Genomic DNA, 22,545 nt, shown 5'->3' on the forward strand with positions numbered 1-22,545 from the left:
CCTCAAAATCTCCTCCATCTCTGTTATAGTTTCCTACAGGTGGCAGAAAAACAATGCAGGCATAACTTTTAAGGCGTATTTTTGCTTGATTAACCTCCACTGTTCAACGCTAATTCTCTTTCATAAGCTGAAAATTCCCTGTAATGCACAGTTCAAAAATTTCCTACAAAATTGGCCTAGTTCCACGGGAGTAGGAGATCAAGCTCCAGATTCGCCTAGTTGGATTTCTTTTGTTTTTTCCTTTTACTCTCTTTTGCATCAGATTTCTTATCTTGAATACTTTGCACGTATCTCCATGAGTTTAGCCTTCGCATCTCGGAATGGAGCATCAAACTTTGAAGCTATGTCACATGGGTGCGGGTGCGGGCGCGGGTGCGGGTGCGGGTGCGGGGATTCGGCACTTCCAAAAAACCTGGGTGCGGAGGTGCGGCAGGGGCAAAAATGTATATATATATATATATATATATATATATATATATATATATATATATATATATATATATATATATATATATATATATATATAAAGGGGGTCAAGGGGCGGGTTTTTTCATATTTCATTTTATATACAGCTGCACGATAGCACAAGCAAGGCTACTACCATCATTGAAAAGTCAGGAGATACAGCTGCACGATAGCACAAGCAAGGCTACCACCATCATTGAAAAGTCAGGAGCTGTGACACAGTTTAAAAAAAAAAAAAATTAGCAGCCCATTTCATAGGGCAATTTTAAAAAAAAAATCCAAAAAAAAAGGATCTAAATGATCCTGGGTGCGGTCAACGCACCCAGGATCGGGTTGACCGCACCCGGTGCCGCACCCGCACCCGCGTCAAGTCGCGTCGACGCGGGTGCGGCACCCTGCTAGCCGAATCCCTGTGACATAGCTTTGAAGCCATCAATTGTTGTAGAATAAAGTGGAGGCAAAAAAAGAAAAGAAAACAATCAGAAGATAAGATCAATATTGCAGTAAGCTTTGCTCTCACCTTGAGATGATCCATAGCAGCAAGGTTGAATCCCAAAGTATCTTTACGCTCCTGAAAGCACATCAAACACAGACAAGTTATTCCCATTGCAATGGCAAACAGAGCACCCATAGTCACCTGTATCATTCAAGGTAATTTCTTGGAGAGAGTTTTTCTTGGAGATATTTTTAAAAAGTGTTTTTTCTCGGGAAAATCTCAGAAGCTTTAAAAATTGAAAAACTATAGACAATTAAAAAAAAGACATGAAATAATAGGTTTTGTAGTATTTTTCTTACAAAAATATAAATAAACAATTAGAAATTTTAAAATATAAAAGAAACGAAAAAGATACTTAAAATATAAAAATATGTTTTTTAAAAATCTTAAAAAAATATAGCGATGTTTTTTATTCTGACAATATTTTGAAAATCTAAGAAAAATATCGGCTGACCTTGAAATAATGATGATATCGCAATAGTTTCAAAATATCGGTGATATCAGTGGCACTGAGGACACCTACTCAAACTTTCATATTTGATTTTGTAAAAACTACTGATTTAAGCATAGTATTGGGTAAGCTAATAATCTATGCTATAGGGATACGCCATTTAATGCCCCCTGTCAAGGAACATACCACGCGACACGTACTGACAATATTCTATTATTTTCTAATATCTTTAATAGTTTTAATAATATTTGATGATAAAAATGTTTGTATATCTTAAAATATCAAAAGATAATTTTACTGTTTTTATATGAGGAAACCTGTCCATGGTACCAGACCATTCAAAGTGGGTATCAAAACCCATGTCGACCAGCCCCTTGGACAAGAAATCTTCAGGATCGCCCCCTCATCTACTAAGGAAGATGCTCTTGGTGCTTTAACAAGAGTGTGCACATAATTAAACAATGGGGGGATGTCCAGGAGAGAATGGACAACCACATGTCACCCTAACAATGTGAATGGGCCCATGGTAGGCTATTTTTAAATCTATTAAATAATTTAAAAAATTGTGTCCTCATGTCTTACCAATTTTTTTTGCAAACCCGTCTTGTACTCATATTGTGTCTCGTTCATGTCGGCATCTTTCTAGCATAGCAAATTACCCCAAACCCACTACTTTGAACAAAATAACTCTTCCAAACAGAAAACATAAAAAATTCCCATCCTCAACAACACCAAAGCCTTCCCCCAACCCAAACCACCCATACAAAAAGGAAAAATCTCTCCCCAAACAAAACAGAAACTACAATTCAGAAAATAAAAGCAAGAGGTTTAGTACATCAAATGTGCAGGCTCAGTGCACATTACATTTTTATTCTCTCAAAACCTAATACCAGTCACAGAACAAAATTGAATAAATCACGGAAGATCACAAAGAAAATGTAAATGAAGATAGAAAGCTTTGTGATTGATCATTCAGCTGTGCACATACGCTGCTGAGTACTGGGTACTGGACAAAAGTTGAGTTTAGATTACCTTAACCCTCTTGTAAAGCATGCCTTGAAGAAGAGTCAAGACTGGCCTAGCTGTAGGTGTTGCAACCAATTGGTTATGATGAATCTGGAGGAGCACTGTGGCAATCCTGCAGACAAGCTCCACCTGTATGCAGTCATAATATAAATAAGCAAACAAAGTTCACCAGAACAGATTTCAACCTATTAACTCATAACAGCTATGATATCCTTCAAATCTAACATTCTCATGCTTTTAATTCTCAACAGATCACAGATACACTCCACAGATGAACACACGTCCAGGCATGCACTCAGAAAACTGCAGACATTTCCCTTCATAAATTTTTTATTTGCCAAGCATTATCAATGTCATATTAGGAATATTAGAAACATATTACGATGAGTTTAACTATTGATTTAGACTTTTTGATTCTGTAGTTAGGCGATGCCAAGGATTCTATTCAGATGCAAAGGGTAGCACTCCTACAGGTTCTTAGAGGTTCTGTGAAAATTTACTGAAAAGAGTAATAAAACAGAAAGCATGTACAGTGAACAGCGTCCACAGCAGGCATGCTAATCGCCACTGAAAAGAGATACAACCTATTCCTTTGAAACACTCATTCTCAAGCTCTTCCCAAAGAAAATTTTCACCCAAACTGTCAATTTTGTATCATAAATACCAATAATTGTTTTTTTCTAAATTAACGACTCACGATGTTGGAATTTTTTGTATGCCTGCATGATATTGAGTAAATGATGTCTTTTACTCACTAATGCATGTGATGTTATTTATTTAAGCAATGGTGTCTAGTATCGAACTTATAGATAGTTATTTATGTCAATATAGTGTATTTATACTGTGTTCTCTTGTCTAAGCATATCTTCACGCTTAACATGCAAAATAGGTAAAGCTATGATGATCTTATATGCGCAAACATAGAGCATTTCAACTAGAACCAATGCCCTGCCCAACAGCGGGTAATGTAAGCCCCTCCTAAGGATCAAAATGTAGCACAAGAGAGGCTCTCATACACATTGTGAAGCATCTGCAACGTCGGGGAACATCTTTAGTCCATGTTGAAACTACTGTTTAGTGAATTATGGAACCAGCAAGGGTCAACTGTTTGCAAATGGTGCATCCTGAAACTACTGCCCTTAAAACATTGTTATGATGTGTTCAGTGGATTCCATTCACCTGATGAGTATTATATTCACATGAAGTCCAGGACGTTGAAATCTCAAAATTACAATTGAGAGAAAAAAACAACCATACCACTTAGTTACAGTACATTAGTGGATTTGTAGACAATCTGCTCATAACATACAAACAGCCCCGACCCATGAGGGTTGTGTTAGAAAAAACATGCAACCCATCCTTCAACTCATTTCTTTCAACCTGAACTACATGAAGTCAAATAATTCAACCATTCAAGTGTGACAGAGATTTTTTAAAGAGCCTCTCCTGACCTAAAGAAATTCCAAATCAGCCATAATTATGGATGTCATCCTGATACAAAATAAACATAAGTTCATCAAGTCAGGATGTTACAATGTAGAGGCATTTTAGAATGCAAACCATTCTGAACGCCAAGCCAAATCACTTCTAGATTGAGGTAATAAATTTATACAACTAGGCTAAACCTATTTAGTACATATATCTAGAATTATTTTGAATTGAAGGATTAAAGGGATACCTAATCAACTATGGAAAGACATTAAGACACAGAAATATAGTTGCTTTACAGTATTACATTCACAGGCATCATTCTTGAGAGTTGAGAGCTTCTCAACAAGATAAGTTCCTTTGGAGTTTTGCAAAAAAGATGCACATTGTTGGTTCAGAAAATAAGGACATAATTTATAAAAAAACAAAGACTATAAAACTTTGAAATTTTCATATTCCCAATGTTGGGGGGGAAACTCGAAAATTGTAAATATCATAAATATCCCTCAAAGATATCTGGAGCCCTCTACTTTCAGAATCCTTTGAGTGCTTATTGTCAATGAGGCTCCTTCATCCTAAAGGACCAGCTTGTGATCTCTCATACTAGTCATGTAATGCAGATGTTTTGTTGTATGTGAATCTATTTGAGTGGAAGTTACAGTAAAACTATATCGTTGAGTCTTTCATTGTTATGCTACTGTGGAATTTCCATACCGGATTCAACTTATTTAACTTTAAAACATCAATCTCTTTCTACGTGCATCTTTCAGAACTATCACTACTACATTTTTGTGATTTTTCAAGCTCTCTCCACTGAAAAATATATTTAGAGTAAGAGTCTCTACTGCACAAAAGTAAAGATTAGCAAAACTTCTACAAGACCAAAATTCATTCTTTTCCTTTTTCCTTTTTCCTTTTTTTCAGTTGTTGCCTATGTCACATAGGTGCACGTGTGGGTGCGTCTGCATGACTGAATGTTACATTGTGTAGTTGTCATGCAGTTAAAGGTCAAATAAATAAGTTTAGCAAGAGTTTGATTCTTTAGAATGACACTTTAACCATTTCTTTTCTTTAAATGACCGAGTGTCACTTTGTGTAGTTGCACTTGTCACACAGTTAAGGCCAAATAAGTAATTTTAGCAAGAAAAGTGACGTGATCATTTGAACAATTTGTTGAAAACATAGGCACCTAAGTGAAAAGTTTTAAATAGTAGGCGGTTAAACATAATTTTTTCATAAGTTAGGTGCCTATATGTAAAATTCCCATATGTATTCCATAAAATGATTTTACAATTATGCAATTATATGTTTTAAGTTTTGTTTAACTTGGACAATCTTGGACTTAGTCAAAGCCAAAATTAGACCAAATTTGTCGGGTACAGGGTTGGCTGCGCCCAAGACTTGTTGAACTGCACTCAGGAATGTTAGGTGCCACACCTGCACCCTCTCCTGTGTTGAACCATGTCGACAAGGGTGTTTTGGGGGTGCAGAAGCACACGTGTCACATAGGTTCTTACTAATGTGCATAACAAATGCACACTTGGCAGCAGAAATCAAAAGCATATGAAAAGGACTAAATTGACCCTATCTAAATCACACAACCCTGCCAATAAAAGTAGGGTTCAGCAGTCAAGAGGCAAACAATGACTATAGCAACAGATGGAATTTTTATTGGCAAACATGAATATAGTGCAATGGAATTTTCATTAGAGGCTCACCTTATCAGGGTATGAAATCCAGCCTTTCAAGTACGACATAAGCTTTAATGCATCTGTGAAAGGTAATAACTGCAAATAAAAAGGGCAATTGCTAACATGGTCAGTGTTCTTCAATAGCTATGCCAGTAATTCATAAATGTGGCAACCAAAATTAAATAAATAAATAGATAAACATAAAAAATGCAATTAAAGGGTATGTATGTTGAATCTTTATCAAGTATAAATCAAATCAACATTATACAAGAGGTGATATCAGGATATCTGTGTGTATCAGTCACAATTATATGGAAAACAAGCAGTACCTGTTTTGAAGCAAATTGACAGCTTAATTCAAAAATGCAGAATAGAAAAATGAACCACTTTTTAATGCAGATGCAGGTTAGTATAACCAGTCCAAAGAAATTACAGTTAATTGCAAGTAGAAAATGCATTTCATGGGATTACCGACCTATGACCATTGACAATCACTTACAAAGTCTAACCAAGTTGCAATCAGCAGAATTAGTTCTGCTAGCTATGAATCATTTGTCCACAACAAAGTCAAATACTAACTTCACTCTGATATTGGTGGTGAAACTAACCAATATAGGCAGTTGAAAGGTTACTTTGATCAGTCCAAACTCCAAAGAAATCTTTATAAAGTATAAATCAAATCAACATTATACAAGAGGTGATATCAGGATATCTGTATGTGACTATCAGTCACAATTATATGGAAAACAATCAGTACCTGTTTTGAAGCAAATTGACAGCTTAATTCAAAAATGCAGAATAGAAAATGAACCACTTTTTAATGCAGATACATGTTAGTAGAATCAGTCCAAAGAAATTACAGTCAATTGCAAGTAGAAAATGCATTTCATGGGATTGCTGACCTATGACCATCGACAAACACTTACAAAGTCTAACCAAGTCGTAATCAGCAGAATTAGTTCTTCTAGCTATGAATCATTTGTCCACAACAAATTCAAATACTAACTTCACTCTGATATTGATGGTGAAACTAACAATATAGGCAGCTTAAAGGTTACTTTGATCTTTAGTTATTTTTCATGTAATTAATGCAAACAAGTTAACTGAATAACTGTATGTGTTAATCCCAAACATGCACCGGCAGAACTGTGTGAGTAGGCTTTCAATGAAGTCAGACCTTATAACTAACTAAGCTTCACATCGATCACCCATGTAATACTTTTTCTTATATGCCTTATTGAGCTCAGCGTGCAGTCTTAGAACAACTAGCTTTACCTATAAAGTGCAATGGTTCTTCACTCTATTTCATGATCCTCAAACTGTTATTACTTTTCTTTCTCACTGGGCTGATAAAGACCAACATAGGAGACGAGCAAGAAGGGATTACCCATCTAAACAAAGGGAAGTAGAAATCAGTTATAGGCTTACCACTACTTAATTATATGAAATGCAACAACCTGAAACTTGTAGCCACATGATTTCAGAACACATAATTATCAACCAGCAAAAAGGAACTAATTTGAGGCATATTCCAGTGGTCGGATCCAAGTACTTTACCAAGTACTCAGGCCACACAAAACACAGAAATGCATGCAGCAATTTTTCAAGCAAAAATCACTGCATGTGCACCTATTTTCTATGTTTTGTGTGGCCCAAGTACGCCGATCACCAGATCTGCTCCGAACTAATTTTATAATTTCACTTGCAATCACCAGGTTTTCTACTTTGGGCTGTGACCTATAACTCACAAACATCATTCTCAACATACAAGGATGATTTTAATTCAAATGATCCTAACCATCGCATCTGATTCATTAGGCACTAGACCCTGGTGATTATGTTATTGCTAGTTGCAGATCTGGTTTTGTTGAGCTTATATTTTTATTTATCGTCAATTAAAAATGTCAGCTCACAATGGAATTATGTCATGAAGTAATGGGAAAAAGAAAGACAAAATCTATATAAAACAGCTTAAATCATCCAAATTAAACTCTACAAAATTTTAGACAAATGATAAGTACATGTGCACATACTAGAAGCATATGTACTAGATCATTGGTATGAACTGAAGAGATGACATGGAGAACATAGGCAGACGGAGAAAAGCCCAAGCATCATGACATTTGGTTGGAGAACAAATTTCTTTCCAGCCTTTAGATCCTCCTGCTAATAGCATTAGGGAGAGTCAGAACCTACCAAGATGAAAAAGGAAACCAAAAGCATCTGCTAAATGAAAAGAGAGACCAAAAGATGGCCCATTTCTAAATTTCCACATTTCCCATGCTGACAACATGGATTATTAAAACATTACTTTGTATTATCACCTTTTGAAATAGCAAAATACCTTGTGTTGAAGAATACGTTGAGCTTCCACCTCTGCCATATCAAGAGCATGCTTGTCTCTTGAATTAAGAGTCTCCTGTGTCTGTTTGCCTGCTAAGCCAACAACTCCTGGAAGTTCTTCCTTGGGTGCATATAAACCCTCTACCGTATCATCTAAGCCAGATTCAAACATTTCTTCCAACCTTTTCTCTCTCTCTCTCTCTCTCTCTCTCTCTCTCTCTTCCTGCAAAAGACAGGTACAATTAGTCCTCCAATAAATGCATGATATAAATACATATGACTCAGTGCCCAACAATTAGAGAAAATAACCTCAATGAAAAATGGCTCTTCAGTTCGATCCCAATGACGGATGGATCGATCACTAGATCCTGTGACAAGAAAGTCACCACGATCACTAATTGATAAGCACCACACTGCAGCATGATGCCCCTCAAGAGTTAAAAGCAATTCAAATTTATCCGCATCCCAATACTTTACCAACCGGTCTTTTCCAACACTAAATACATAATGTGTGTTACCCACAAACCGCACAGCTGTGACTGTTTGGCACAAAAGAACTGTCAATAAATCAAGAATTTTATCAATGTAATCTAAAGTGGTCCTAAATAAAGAACCACATTACCTGTCTGCATGTGCAAAAATGGATTTATGACAGTCCCCAAAATCCAAACCCCAAATCTTCAAATTTTTGTCACCAGATCCACTAACTAGCAAATCACCATCCAATGAGATATCCATGCAAAGAACTGGGAGACTGTGGCCATAAAGAGAAAGAAAGAACTTCAAAGAATCCATAAAGAAAACCTGCTAGATGTCAGGACAACCATGAAGATAACCATAAGAAGAAAAATATTACATTAAAGAGAAGCAGATAGAATTCAAGAACAGCTCAAACAAAGCAAGACCCTTTCCGCTTTCCAGATTCAAGACAGTGACAGCATAAAAGGAAGGAAGAAAAGTAATTGAGATGGAAAAAACCAAAGAAGCTTCATGTAACTCTATCCTTCATTCAACCAATTAACTGAAATAAAGAATTCAATCATTTTGTAGATTAGCATCAAAAGGGATCCAATAATCACTTTAAGTACCCAACCAAGTTCCAATTTTGATCAATATGCACAATGGAGAATTAAGAAAACAATATACTCTTAGCAGCATTTCCTAAAAGCATCATTTGAGGAGATATCGTTAACGAGCAGTCATTGTTAACGATATCAACTCAATTTTATCATTTGAGGAGATATCGATATTCATGCCATCATTTGAGGAGATATCGTTAACGATATCAACTTAATCTTTATCATTTGAGGAGATATCGTTAACAATGACAGATCGTTAATGATATCAAGATATCTTTATCGTTTTTTTGTTGTAACAAAATGTTCAGTAGATAACGATAACAGAGGCTACCATTTAGTTGTAATATTTTTTTTATTCTCTATTTATTTGCATCATTAAAAGTTGAGATTTCAAGGAAATACGAAAGTGATATTTTTCGTGTCTTCAACTTCACATGGTATCAAAGCCGGTGTTTCTGCGGTGGTGATTATGTTATTAGCTGTAGAAAATTGGTCTCGCAGCAAGTCTCATGGCAGAAAATGCAGCAACATCCAATGCTTCAAAGATTGATCTGACTCTGAATATCTCCAGCCCATATTATATGCATCATTTTGATAATCTAGGAAATGTGCTTGTCTCTCAAGTATTGACAGGAGAGAACTATGGAGTAGAGCTATGTCCATGGCGTTATGTGCCAATAACAAGCTCGGCTTCATTGATGAAAATATTGAGAAGCCTATTGTTACTTCATCAGAACATGCTCTGTAGGTATGTTGTAATACTATGGTTCTATCATGGATATTGAATTTTATCTCAAAGGATATTGCTGACAATGTTATCTATGCAACCTTGGTACATGATGTTTGGAATGATCTTTAAGAAAGGTACACGCAAAGCCTTGCTCCTAGAATTTATCAAATTCATACTGCGATAAATCGCTTGCAATAGGATACCTTTTTGGTTGCCGCCTATTTTACCAAGATAAAATCTTTATGGGATGAACTTGGTTCATATACTCTTGTCCCTACCTGGACTTATGGTGCCATGAAAATTGTCTCAGATCAAATTCAGAGAGAAAAGGTCATCCAATTTTTTATGGGATTAATGCTATACAGGGTCAAATCCTTCTTCTAGATCCATTACCAAATGTAACTAAGGTATATGCCTTGGTTCTACAAGAGGAGAAACAATGAGAAGCTTGCTTTACTACACCAGTTTCTGACCACTTAGGGTTGAAGATGATGATTGGGTGGGGTGAAGAAAAAAATGGGCTTTATTTCCTACAACCACGACCACCATTTTTTTCAATCAATGCTTCAGTTTTGTCAGACTATAACTTATGGCACAGAAGGCTTGGACATCCATCAGTTTCTAGAATGAAATTAGTAAAAACTTATGGTTTGCAGTTTCAGTTAAATTTTAATAATTTGCGTCATTGTGATTCTAGTCATCGTGCCAAACAAACACGACTGTTTTTTCCTTCAAGTGATATTATGTCTTTATGTTCTTTTGAAATTATTCACTGTGATATATGAGGTCATTATTCTCAAGCCTCTCTTAATGTAACGACCCCAACTCATACCCTTTGAAAATGCAGATTTTTTTTTTAAATAGTGTGGAAAACTTCCCAGAGACTCGGGGTCCTTACAGTTTTAATTCCAACTGGATAGCCAAACACAACAAAAGGCTTACAATTATCATCTACAAGAACCAAAGCAAACCTCCTTATTTATGAATCAAGAATCAATTCCATAGACAATGTTTTACTCAAAAAAAATTAAAGTAGCAACTAACTGAAACAAAAGAACTGAAAAGAAACAACAAAACTAAAAGACCAAAAAGAAAGAGCCACTTTGTCCGCTAGTGAAGCTGTCAAGAACCAAGTATGACCCTCGTGCCTTCCCAGTAGCTGCCGACTTCACTGATTATCTGTCATTGTGAAAAACCAATAAAGTAGGGTGTCAGAATCGAAATCCTGAGTACAACTACTTTTTAGTGAAATAGGTGAGACAAAGAGTTAAGATAAGATATCATGCAATATTTTGAAGAAAATGCACGTATAACAATTTATAGCATTTAGTGATTTTTTTATGCAACAATTATAAGTATTAAGCATGCTGAAACATTAAAACAATAGCAAGTAACACACTTTTAACCTGCAATAGGAAGTAAACATCACACACTCACCATCATGTAATGATTGAGGAAATAATTAAAATATGCATGATCTAATACATATCACGAAAATGCATGATTTAAGTGCAATGCATGAAACCCTTTTATTATCTTTCCTTTAAGTTTCTCTTTTTTCATATGCATGCCCTATTAAATGCATACAACTTTAAGTTCATCTTTTTAATTACCATTACCCGTGGATGCATTAAATGGGTACAATCCCCGATGATAAGTTAGGTTCCAAGGGTAGCTTAATATACAATTTGTATTTTATTACTGAGTTTCAAACTTTGCCCTCTACTGAATCACCTTCAGAATATTAGACCTCTACATCTAATGTCAGAGACACTCCACGCCTACATGTGTCACTTTATTGGTACCAAAACAACAGTTGTATCAAACACACCACCCCCAAGTAAAGTGACAGACTCTCCCTAAAACCGTGGTCAGGAGAAGGAACCTCAATATCGGGTTCAGGGGACAAATAAAATACACAAAGTTTTTGTATTCTCACAGTCTCCCCAAGACCAGATCTCTAAGATCCCCATTCTTTAGATGGGAGATCCCAGAATGCATATTACACTGTTCTTAATTATTATCTTTTATTAAGAGTCATTTCTTTAAGTTTTGCAAGACCATATGCAAAAATAAAGGTAAAAGCTCGCATCCACCCCTACGAGGATCTTTACAGGATTCTAGCTCGTGAGGACAACAAGAACAATGTAGTAGTGTGCAATACCAACTTTCGTGGTTCAAGTGATGCAATTACATACATCTGAAAAGCAACCAAGCTCATAGCTCTCCAGGCCAGTAATAGTCCATTTAGGTCATCAAATGCATCACATATCAAAACCAAAGTAATGTGTTATTTATAACACCAGACTAATATGCCAAATGCACGTGCACCCATGCAAACAAATCCAACCATAAGCATGTAATTTCTCAAATCATATGCATATTTGCCATGTGTACTTCTTACATCCATATACATGTATTCGTGCCAATGCATACTCTCTTGAGTGTGTGCACGTGAACAAACTCGTTCGTGATGCATGTTCATGTTAAATGAAACATCAATCATATAGCAATTACATAGCGACATAATTTTTATGATCCGTTGCATAACCATAGCACTGCATATGTCAAATTGAAATTTTGCATATATAAAATTTACATTTTCCTTTTGTCCAACAATTATATTTTGCACATCCCTAAATTGCTAGTTGGGTATGACATACCCGAACCGGACAACCTGCTGGCCAGCTAGCTTAAAACAACTCAGCCACATGGACCTGCCAACCAGTCTAGCCGACCGGATCAGTTGGAGTTGTCAAGTCAGCAGACTCCCTGGATATACCACACCATACCCCTATGTTTCAAATATGACTTCCAAACACATTTATGATAAACCATCTGTCAACAGGGTATGAAAATATAACTATGTACATTCGCTTGACTATCAGTGCTTTAATAAAATTAGAGATAAATTAGATACAAAGAAAATGTAATAGTCTGAATTAAAGGTACATGCATGGTTAACATGAAAGTGAATGCTCGTGGGCCAGCGTTAAGCCCACATTTTTTTTGTTTTATATCAACCCATGTCCAACCGACACTCGATTGGACTTACCTGGCACCCAGGCTTGGCCTGTCAGGCCAGCCGAGCCAGGCTCGGTTGAGCTGATAGCCAGCCCAACCCAACATATAATTTTTTTTTTCCTTTATTAAATAACCCAGCCAAATGGAGTATATATATGTTATTATTTATTTATTTATTTTCTATTTAACAGTCTCAACCCAGCCGACCCTGTCGATTGGGTATGACAGCGTATACACAGGCCCAGTTTGGGCATGTGTATGCTGTCATAAAACCACAACATAAAACCACAATAAGACTATCAATATACTTTTTTTTGTTACCTGAGACCACATGCTAGCACCCAGCCGATTGGGTTGGCTGGGCCTGCTATAGCCCTGTCATGGGCTCGCCTAGCAGCCAACCGACTGGGTGTTGGGCCTGGTGCACTCTGCCAGCATGTTGGCAGTCAGTCGAGTGCTACTCGGCTGGCTGTCAGCCAACCACCCACCACACAGTAAGAAAGAAGTTTTTTTTTTAAACAGTCCAGCCCAGCCGACCACTGTCGGCTGGGTCTGACAGCCTATGCACAGGCCCGATCTAGGCCTATGTATGCTGCCAGAAACGACCAACATATGCATAAAAAAACTATATATATTATTTGTTTATTTTTTTTTTGAAAGGAGGGGTCACATGCCCAACCGATCGATCGACTGGGCTTGCTATGATGGGTATGGCCTGATAGGCCAACCGAACCGGGTTCGGTTGGTCTGTCGGCCATCACCCACATCATCTTGAAGGTCCTAAATAAAATCTTTTTCTTGAAAAACAATGAAAAACACAAAAATATATAGATGAAGTGGTTGAAAATCATGGATCCCTTAATCCACCATGGATTTTCATCAAAATGATGCACGAAATCCATCTCCACACTATTTTTCAACCATTTCACAAAGAGGTACCCATACCTTGAGGGAAAAATGCGAAAAGGGGTTGTGGAGAGGAGCTTGGCTGAGCACAAAGCCTCCACTCTTATTCTTCTATCTCCTTCTATCCTTCTCTCTCTCTCTCTCTCTCTCTCTCTTCTTTCTTTTTTCCCTTTTTTTTTTCTTTACTTAAGGTTGAGAGAGAGGGGGTCATGTTACCCCTTCTCCGGCCCTCTCTCTTAAGAGAGTTTCCAAAAATATGGAACTCCTCTCCTCTAGTTTCCAATTTTCTTAAAAGACCCGCAAATGTTGACTTTTCTATTCTTAAGGCTTTCCAAACTTTCTAAAACTCTCTTAACCCTTCTTGGGTATGAATAAGGACTCTTTTAGAGAGCCCCCACCCAGCCTACAATACAAACTCAGAATTAATATTAATTAATTAATTAATTATTAATTATTAATTAATTATTAAGTATTAATTAATTAAAAATATCTAAAATTTTCCAAAAAATACCAAATTAATCCATAAGGCTCCCTAACCTTATTTAACCCCAAAATAAAGCTTGATACTCAGTTTAAAGTTATGAAAACGTTGGGCTTGGATTTGAATCCGGATCCGAATCTAAGATCCAAACCCATACCCAAAACAAAAATTGGAGTAGGACCCGAATCAAGTCCAGATTTTCATAGGACCCAACTAGGACCCCAATCCATAAAAAATCAGATCCTAGGCCTTGGATCCAATCCGATTCAATTCAGGATCCATCTCGACAAACTGCTAAAATTTTAGAAAAACGTGATTTTTGGGTTAACCGGAACTCGAATTGAGAAAAGTAAGATACCATCGCACGCAGAATTCTGAGATGCATCCAGCGATATATTACACAAATACCCAATTCTGAATCATGCTAAAAAATAACCCAAATTTTGCTCAAATTTCACTTAAATTTAAGGGTCGAAAATAAAACTCTCTACCACATTTTGATTGGCTCGCCTCGACCTTGTCGATGAGACCTGGGTCAAACCCGAACTCAAAGGCATCGGTCTAAAATCGAGCCTCAAACAATTTTTTCTCCCTGACTTAGACAAATTTTTGAGAATCTCAAGAAATGTCTAAGTACCAAAAATACACTATTTCCGTCCTCGAAATTAGAATGTCCGAAGAAAGTATGGGTAGTACGAGAATCAAATATAACACAAGCCTAAAGGTCGTAACCAAGAAGATACCTTCGATCAGTTCAGTCCCATCCTCTTGCGTAGAAGTCTTAACGACATAGACTCTCCCATTGGTCCTCCACTGGCCTTGTTGCTGCTGAGGCCTCTGTTGCTGCTGTTGTTGTCCTTTCTGAGTCACTAGCTTGTTCAGACAAAAAGGAGCAATGTGCTCTAGCTACTGGCACTAATAGCAGACCCCTTTAAACAATGGGCAAAAATGATGCAGTGAGAGCACAATATTCTCACCATAACGGGTACCCAAAGGATGCTCTTCGATGCAGCGACAGGGAAACAAACCAGCATGTGATAGCTCGGCCGTTGTTGTGTGGATGTCGAAGCTGAGGGTTGTTAACACAGCGATAGGACCGGCGTCACCTCTTTGATGTAGGGTCGACCTTCACGTTGGCCTCAACAGATAAGGGCACGACCTTTACGACCGAGCAGTATGCAGGGAGAAGAAAGAGATTCACCAGGAAAAATGGTGCATAACTGTATTTCAGTGAATGTCAATCGAACAACTAATGAGACTTCAATCGAACAACCAGATGAACAGTCTGAAGGAGAAGAATGAAGGTCACCGTGAAAATACACGCTGACTGTTTATTTTCATTAACCAAGCAATCAATAGTTGAATGCAATAACAATTAGGAAAAAAAAACAAGAGGAATGACAGTGAAAGCTGCTGCAAAAAGCTAAACGTGACAGATGAATAATAGAAGTAAAACTGCAAAGGACGTGCGGCTGAAAAGAAAACCATAACAGAGAAAACTAAAGCAGAAAAAAAAACAAAAGGCTGAAACAAAAGGCTGTGCTGAAACTTTTTCATCCCCCCACAAAACCCTAGGAGTGGGTTTTTTAAAGGCCTCATCTGGATCCGAGTCTCGGGTCCGGTACTGGACCCGAGACAGCTCTTGTTTCTTGCTAGATCTGGGACGTGCTCTACATCATTCTCTCCTGGTTGGGAAGAAGTCGGCTCCGACGACTAATCTTCTCCACAGTAATCATAGAGATCATACACACCGAAGATAAGCACTTCCATTTAAAATTGTGATCTGCTCCTGAATCTACAAACTTACCAATGACCACATCTCCACCTTGCAAGTTTGCACCAATAAATGGGAATCTATCATCATCAAGGCTGGCCACCCTACCATACCCACGACGTATTTTTCCAAAATCAACCACCCCTTTCATTTTGCATCGCTCCCCTGTCTCCTTCACAACGTCAACTTTAGATTTATAACTTCTGATATGCTCAGCCCTAAACATGCCACGCTGTAATGAAGCTTGATTCAATACTAAAGAGATTTCTTGAATGCTACCAAGATGAACATTAACAACCATAATTGCATCCAGACCCGTCGACCCGTGTCCCTCTGCTCTCACTCATGGGTGTGTCGTCTTATGGCTCCCACACACAGGTTCAAGGGAGAAGGTTAATGCCTTCCCAGGTTGGACAGAGGTACCCGGGTCCCCAGCAAGGCCCAGTGGGATGCCGAGGCCCCGCAGGTCCAACCCACACTGTGGCACGATCCCCATGGTGCGAGGCCATGAGCCCAGACCTGGGATAGAACCCAACGTAACGTTGTGGTCCTGCAACTTAGGCCCGATTTGCGATGCAGTCGTCGGGACCCGTTGCGTCCCTTGGCGGTTCGGTTGGAGAGTACCCGGACATGGGTGACCCGGGGTCGCTGCTGATTCGAGATGGAGGGAAGGTACCAGTTGGGGAGAACTGCCGCAACCTGCATCCCTGTGCAAGGTTTCCTCAACACCTTTTCATCGCGCCGTGTGTTGGAGCGTCATCGGGGCTGAATCGACAACAGTAGTATCAACATGGTTAATCGCGTGCACGCCTAACTGATTCAATTGCACTGCGTGCGCATCCACCTTGGATTCAAGCGCATCCATCCGTGCTTCGACCCCATCCATGCGCTTCGACAAACCGACTACCTCCTTTTCTAGGCATAGCATATCTTCCTGCATCTCCGTCAACTTGTTGAGTAGTTGCTTCATGATCTCCTCTCACGCCTTTTCACTCATAGGATTGTTCTTCGCTTCTTACATCGTCGTTGATGAAGGAGGAGGGGCTGAACTTTGATACCATTTTGATGCAGTGAGGGCACGATATTCTCACGATAACGGGTACCCAAAGGATGTTCTTCGATGCAGCGACAAGGAAACAAACCAGCACGTGATAACTCGGTTGTTGTCGTGTGGATGCCAGAGCTGAGGGCTGTTAACACAACGATAAGACCGACATCACCTCTTTGATGTATGGTCGACCTTCACGCTGGCCTCGACAGATGAGGGCACGACCTTTATGGCTGAGCAGTATGCAGGGAGAAGAAAGAGATTCACCAGGAAAAATGGTGCAGAACTGTATTTCAGTGAACGTCAATCAAACAACTAATGAGACTTCAATCGAACAACCAGATGAACAATCTAAAGGAGAAGAATAAAGGTCACCATGAAAATACACGTTGACTATTTATTTTTATTAACCAAGCAATCAATAGTTGAATGCAATAACAATTAGGAAAAAGAAAACAAGAGGAATGACAGTGAATGCAGTTGAAAAGAAAACCATAACAGAGAAAACTAAAGTAGAAAAAAACAAAAAGCTGAAACAAAAGGCTGCGTTGAAACTTTTCCATCCCCCCACAAAACCCTAAAAGTGGGTTTTTTAAAAACCTCATCTGGATCCGGATCTCGGGTCCGGTCCTGGACCCGAGACAACTCTTGTTTCCTACTGGATCTGGGACGTGCTATGCATCAAAAAACCTAGTGGATGGTTCTTTCTGCACTTGCGATATACTGACTGAGCCTTTTCCTACTGTCGCTCCTCATGCTGAGGTTGTCCCTTCTGACGTCCCTCCTGGGTCCGCTGCCTCTTGCCTCCCTGCTCCTTCCCACCTGTGGGTGGGTTCTTCCTTTCACCACCAGCCGAACTACCCCCATTGCTACCGTTCTTCTGCGAGAAGCCCCTGAATCACTCCCATTCCTCGCTCAGGACCACTGCAGTCTCAATCACGTCTGCCAGTGTAGTGGGTCGGCATCCCAATACTCGTACATGGAGCCCATCCTTCAACCCACACACATACTTCATCGCCCTCGCCTTCTCATTTTTTAATAGGTTCGGGCAGTACCTCTCGAGGCTCCGAAATCTAGTGTAGTCCACCAGGCTAATGTTTCCCTGGGTCAGGTCAAGGAACTTCTGTTGCATTTACTCCTTGGCGTAAGAGGGAAAATACGTATCCAGGAACTCCTCCCTGAACACCTCCCATGAAATCACGTCCATATCGGCAAACTTTTCCCTTCGCAGGGTGTCCCACCACTTCTTGGCATCACCCTTCAGATGGTACGTGCCAAAAGGTATCTTCCTGTCCTCGGGGACAGGTAGGACATCAAATACTCTCTCGATCTCCTCGACCCAGGTCTCAGCTACCTCTAGGTTGGCCTTGCCTGCAAAGGTTGGCAGGTCTAACTTCAAGAACCTTTAAAAAAAATGTCACCCGCATTCAAAACAACGTTGACAGGAGGGTCACAGGCAATTGCCTGCGCAGCCTCTGCCGCCTGCATGGCATGTGCCGTTTGCAAAGTTTGTGTTGTCTGCGACGCCTTAGACGTCATAGTCTCGGTAAGAGTGTGAATGACTTTCATTATGAAATCTCTCTGCTCCTGCCAATTGGCGGGAGCACTAGTGAAGACGAAGCACCTCTGCGTGAATGCAACATCTACTATGCACATATTTGTCACACAAAGTTAGATCCTTACTGATCCTACCCCCTTGGGGTTGATCACAAACAATAATCGTTCATACAATCACACTAAGAATTTTAATTTCACACCAATAAAAATTGAACTATGAATGCAATCAATTATGCAGAGTTCATATGATTTAAATAATAGTATTAAATAGCCTTACCAGTGAAGAAGACTACTCTGGAGGACGAGTCACAACTTGTTGACGCTTCAGGACAGGGCTCACATACCAAAAATAAAAATTTTAATACTCAAAGATGATAAAATTGCAAGTCTTTGTGGTGGCTCTGATACCAAACCTGTAATGACCCCAACTCATATGCCTTGAAAACACAATTTTTTTTTAAATAATGCAGAAAACTTCCAAGAGACCTGGGGTCCTTACTGTTCTATTTCCAACTGGATAGCCAAACACCACAAAGGGGCTTACAATTATCATCCACAAGAACCAAAGTAAAACTCTTTATTTATAAATCAAGAATCAATTCCAGAGACAATGTTCTACTCAACAAAAATTAAAATAGCAACCGACTGAAATAAAAGAACTGAAAAGAAACATCAAAATTAAAAGACAAAAAAGAAAGAGCCATTATGTCCGCTAGTTAAGCTGTCAAAAACCAAGTATGACCCTCGTGCCCTCCCAGTAGCTGTCGACTTCACCGATCATCTGTCTCTAAGAAAAACCAATAAAGTAGGGTATTAAAATCAAAATCCTGAGTACAACTACTTCTTAGTAAGACAAGTGAGGCAAAGGGTTAAGATAAGATATTATGCAATATTTTGAAGGAAATGCATGTATAATAATTTATAGCATTTAATGAATTTTCTATGCAACAGTTATAAGTGCTAAGCATGCAGAAACATTAAAACAGTAGCAAGTAACAAACCTTCAACCTCCAATAGGAAGTAAACATCATGCCCTCACCATCATGTAATGATTGAGAAAACAATTAAAATCTGCATGATCTAATGCATATCAGGAAAATGGATAATTCAAGTGCAATGCATGAAACCCTTTTATTATATTTCCTTTAAGTTTCCCTTTTTTTCATATGCATGCCCTATTAAATGCATACAACTTTAAGTTCCTCTTTTTAATTACCATTACCCGCGGATGCATCAAACGGATACAATCCCAGAAGATAAGTTAGGTTCCCAGGGTAGCTTAGCAAACAATTTGTATTTTATTACTGGGTTCTAAACTTTGCCCTCGACTGAATCACCTTCGGAACATTAGACATTCACATCTAATGTCGGGGACACAAGAGACACCCACATGTGCCACTTTTTTTGTACCAAAACAATAGCTATGTCAAACACACTACCCTGAGGTAAAGTGACAGACTCTCCCTAAAACCATGGTCAGGAGAAGAAACCTTAGTATCGGGTTTATGAGACAATTAAGCATACAAAGTTTTTGTATTCTCACAGTCTCCCCAAGACCAGATTTCTAAGATCCTCATTGTCCATATTGGAGATCCCAGAACGTATATTATACTGTTCTTAATTATTATCTTTTATTAAGAGTATATTCTTTAAGTTTTGCAAGACCATATGCAAAAATAAAGGTAAAAGCTCGCATCCACCCCTGCGAGGACCCTTATGGAATTCCAGCCCGTGAGGACACCAAGAACAGTGTAGTAGTGTGCAATATCAACTTGTGTGGTTCAAGTGATGTAATTACATACATCTGAAAAGCAACCAAGCTCATGACTCTCCAGGCCGGTAATAGTCCATTTAGGCCATCAAATGCATCACATATCAAAACCAAAGTAATGTGTTATTTATAACACCAGACTAATATGCCAAATGCACGTGCACCCATGCAAACAAAGCCAACCATAAGCATGTAATTTCTCAAATCATATGCATATTTGACATGTGTACTTCTTACATCCATATACATGTATTCGTGCCAATGCATACTCTCTTGAGTGTGTGTACGTGAACAAACCCGTTCGTGATGCATGTTCATGTTAAATGAAACATCAATCATATAGCAATTACATAGCGACATAATTTTTATGATTCGTTGCATAACCATAGCACTGCATATGTCAAATTGAAATTCTGCATATATAAAATTTACATTTTCCTTTTGTCCAACAATTATATTTTGTACATCCCTAAGCTGCTGGTCGGGTATGACATACCCGAACCGGACAACCTGCTGGCCGGCTAGCCCAAAACAACTCAGCCACATCGACCTGCCAACCAGTCTTGCCAATCGGATCAGTTGGAGTTGACAAGTCAGCAGACTCCCTGGATATACCACACCATACCCTTATGTTTCAAATATGACTTCCAAACACATTTATGATAAACCATCTGTCAACAGGGTATGAAAATATAACTATGTACATTCGCTTGACTATCAGTGCTTTAATAAAATCAAAGATAAATTAGATACAAAGAAAATGTCACAGTCTGCATTAAAGGTACATACATAGTTATCATGAAAGCGAATGCTCGTGGGCCAGCATTAAGCCCATTTTTTTTTGTTTTATATCAACCCATGTCCAACCGACACCCGGCTGGACTTACTTGGCACCCAGGCTTAGCCTGTCAGGCCAACCGAGCCAGGCTCGGTTGAGTTGACAGCCAGCCCAACCCAGCATATAATTTTTTTTTTCTTTATTAAATAACCCAGCCAAATGGAGTATATATATGTTACTATTTATTTATTTATTTATTTATTTTCTATTTAACAGTCTCAGCCTAGCCGACCCTATCGGCTGGGTATGTGATGCAGCGAAAGAAAGACTGAAGCTTCACGTTAATGGGTGTCGCGTCTACCAGCCTTGATGCAGTGAAGGAGTCGACATAGATGCGCAGATGGGAGTGCTCGTTGATGCTGATTATTCAATGCGTGATGGTGCAACACAAAGTTACTCAAGGGCACGTTGAATCAAAGGCTCAGATCAATGGGTTCGAGCAACATGTTTTTTTTAAAAAAAGGGACTGACAGTGCTTATAGGGAAAGCAACCATTAACTAACAGGAAAAAAGAATGGCATTAACTAACTGACAACTTTATTTCTTTTTTTCTAATCAACTGACAACTGCATGCAATAATAATAGGGGAAAACAGAAGACTGATAGAACAATAAATAAATGCTCAGACTGATAGAAGAAAGCAAATACAAAAGGACAAAGAAAACAATAAAGAAGGAGACTGATTGCAAGAAAATAAAAAAAAATATTCAAAAGATAAAACTGCTGAAAGGAAGGACAACTGCTGCCAAAATGGATGTTCTCTCCCCCTGCACGCAACCCTAAGAAGTTTATTTAAAGGCTTCAACTGGATTTGGGTCTTGGGACGGTCCTAGACCCGAAACACAACTGTGGGTTTTTGGGTATGAGACGTGCTCTGCATCATTCTCCCTGGGTTGGGAAGAAGTCGGCTCCGACGACTGATCTTCTCCATAGTAAGCATATAGATCAGACACATTGAAGATATGCGCTTCCATTTAAAATTGTGATCTGCTCCTGACTCTGCAAACTTACCAATGACCACATCTCTGGCTTGCAAGTTGGCATTAATAAATGAGAATCCATCATCATCAAGGCTAGCCACCCTACCATATCCACAAAGCGTTCTTCCAAAATCTACCGCCCCTTTAATTTTGCAACGCTTCCCTGTCTCATTCACAATGTCAACTTCAGATTTGTAACTTCTGATATGCTCAGCCCTAAAAATGCCACACTGTAATGAAGCTTGACTCAATACCAAAGAGATTTCTTGAATGCCGCCAAGATGAACATTAACAACCATAATTGCATCCAGACCCATCCACCCGGGTCCCCTTGCTCCCACTCGTGGGTTTGCCGCCTTATGGCTCCCACACACGAGTTCAAGGGGGAATGTTACTACCTTTCCGGGTCTGATAGAGGTACCCGGGTCCCCAGCCAGGCCCAGTGGGACGTCGGGGC

At 38.9% G+C, this 22,545-nt stretch overlaps 1 pseudogene; it reads right to left on the reverse strand.

Moving 5' to 3' along the window:
• Positions 1–267: 267 nt before the first annotated feature.
• Positions 268–22,545, reverse strand: part of LOC149845626 (uncharacterized) — a 78,197-nt pseudogene continuing 55,919 nt past the window's right edge.

This window comes from Nuphar pumila, chromosome 2 (assembly GCF_984573655.1).
Source record: "Nuphar pumila chromosome 2, dmNupPumi1.hap1.1, whole genome shotgun sequence".
Taxonomy (NCBI): Eukaryota; Viridiplantae; Streptophyta; class Magnoliopsida; order Nymphaeales; family Nymphaeaceae; genus Nuphar; species Nuphar pumila.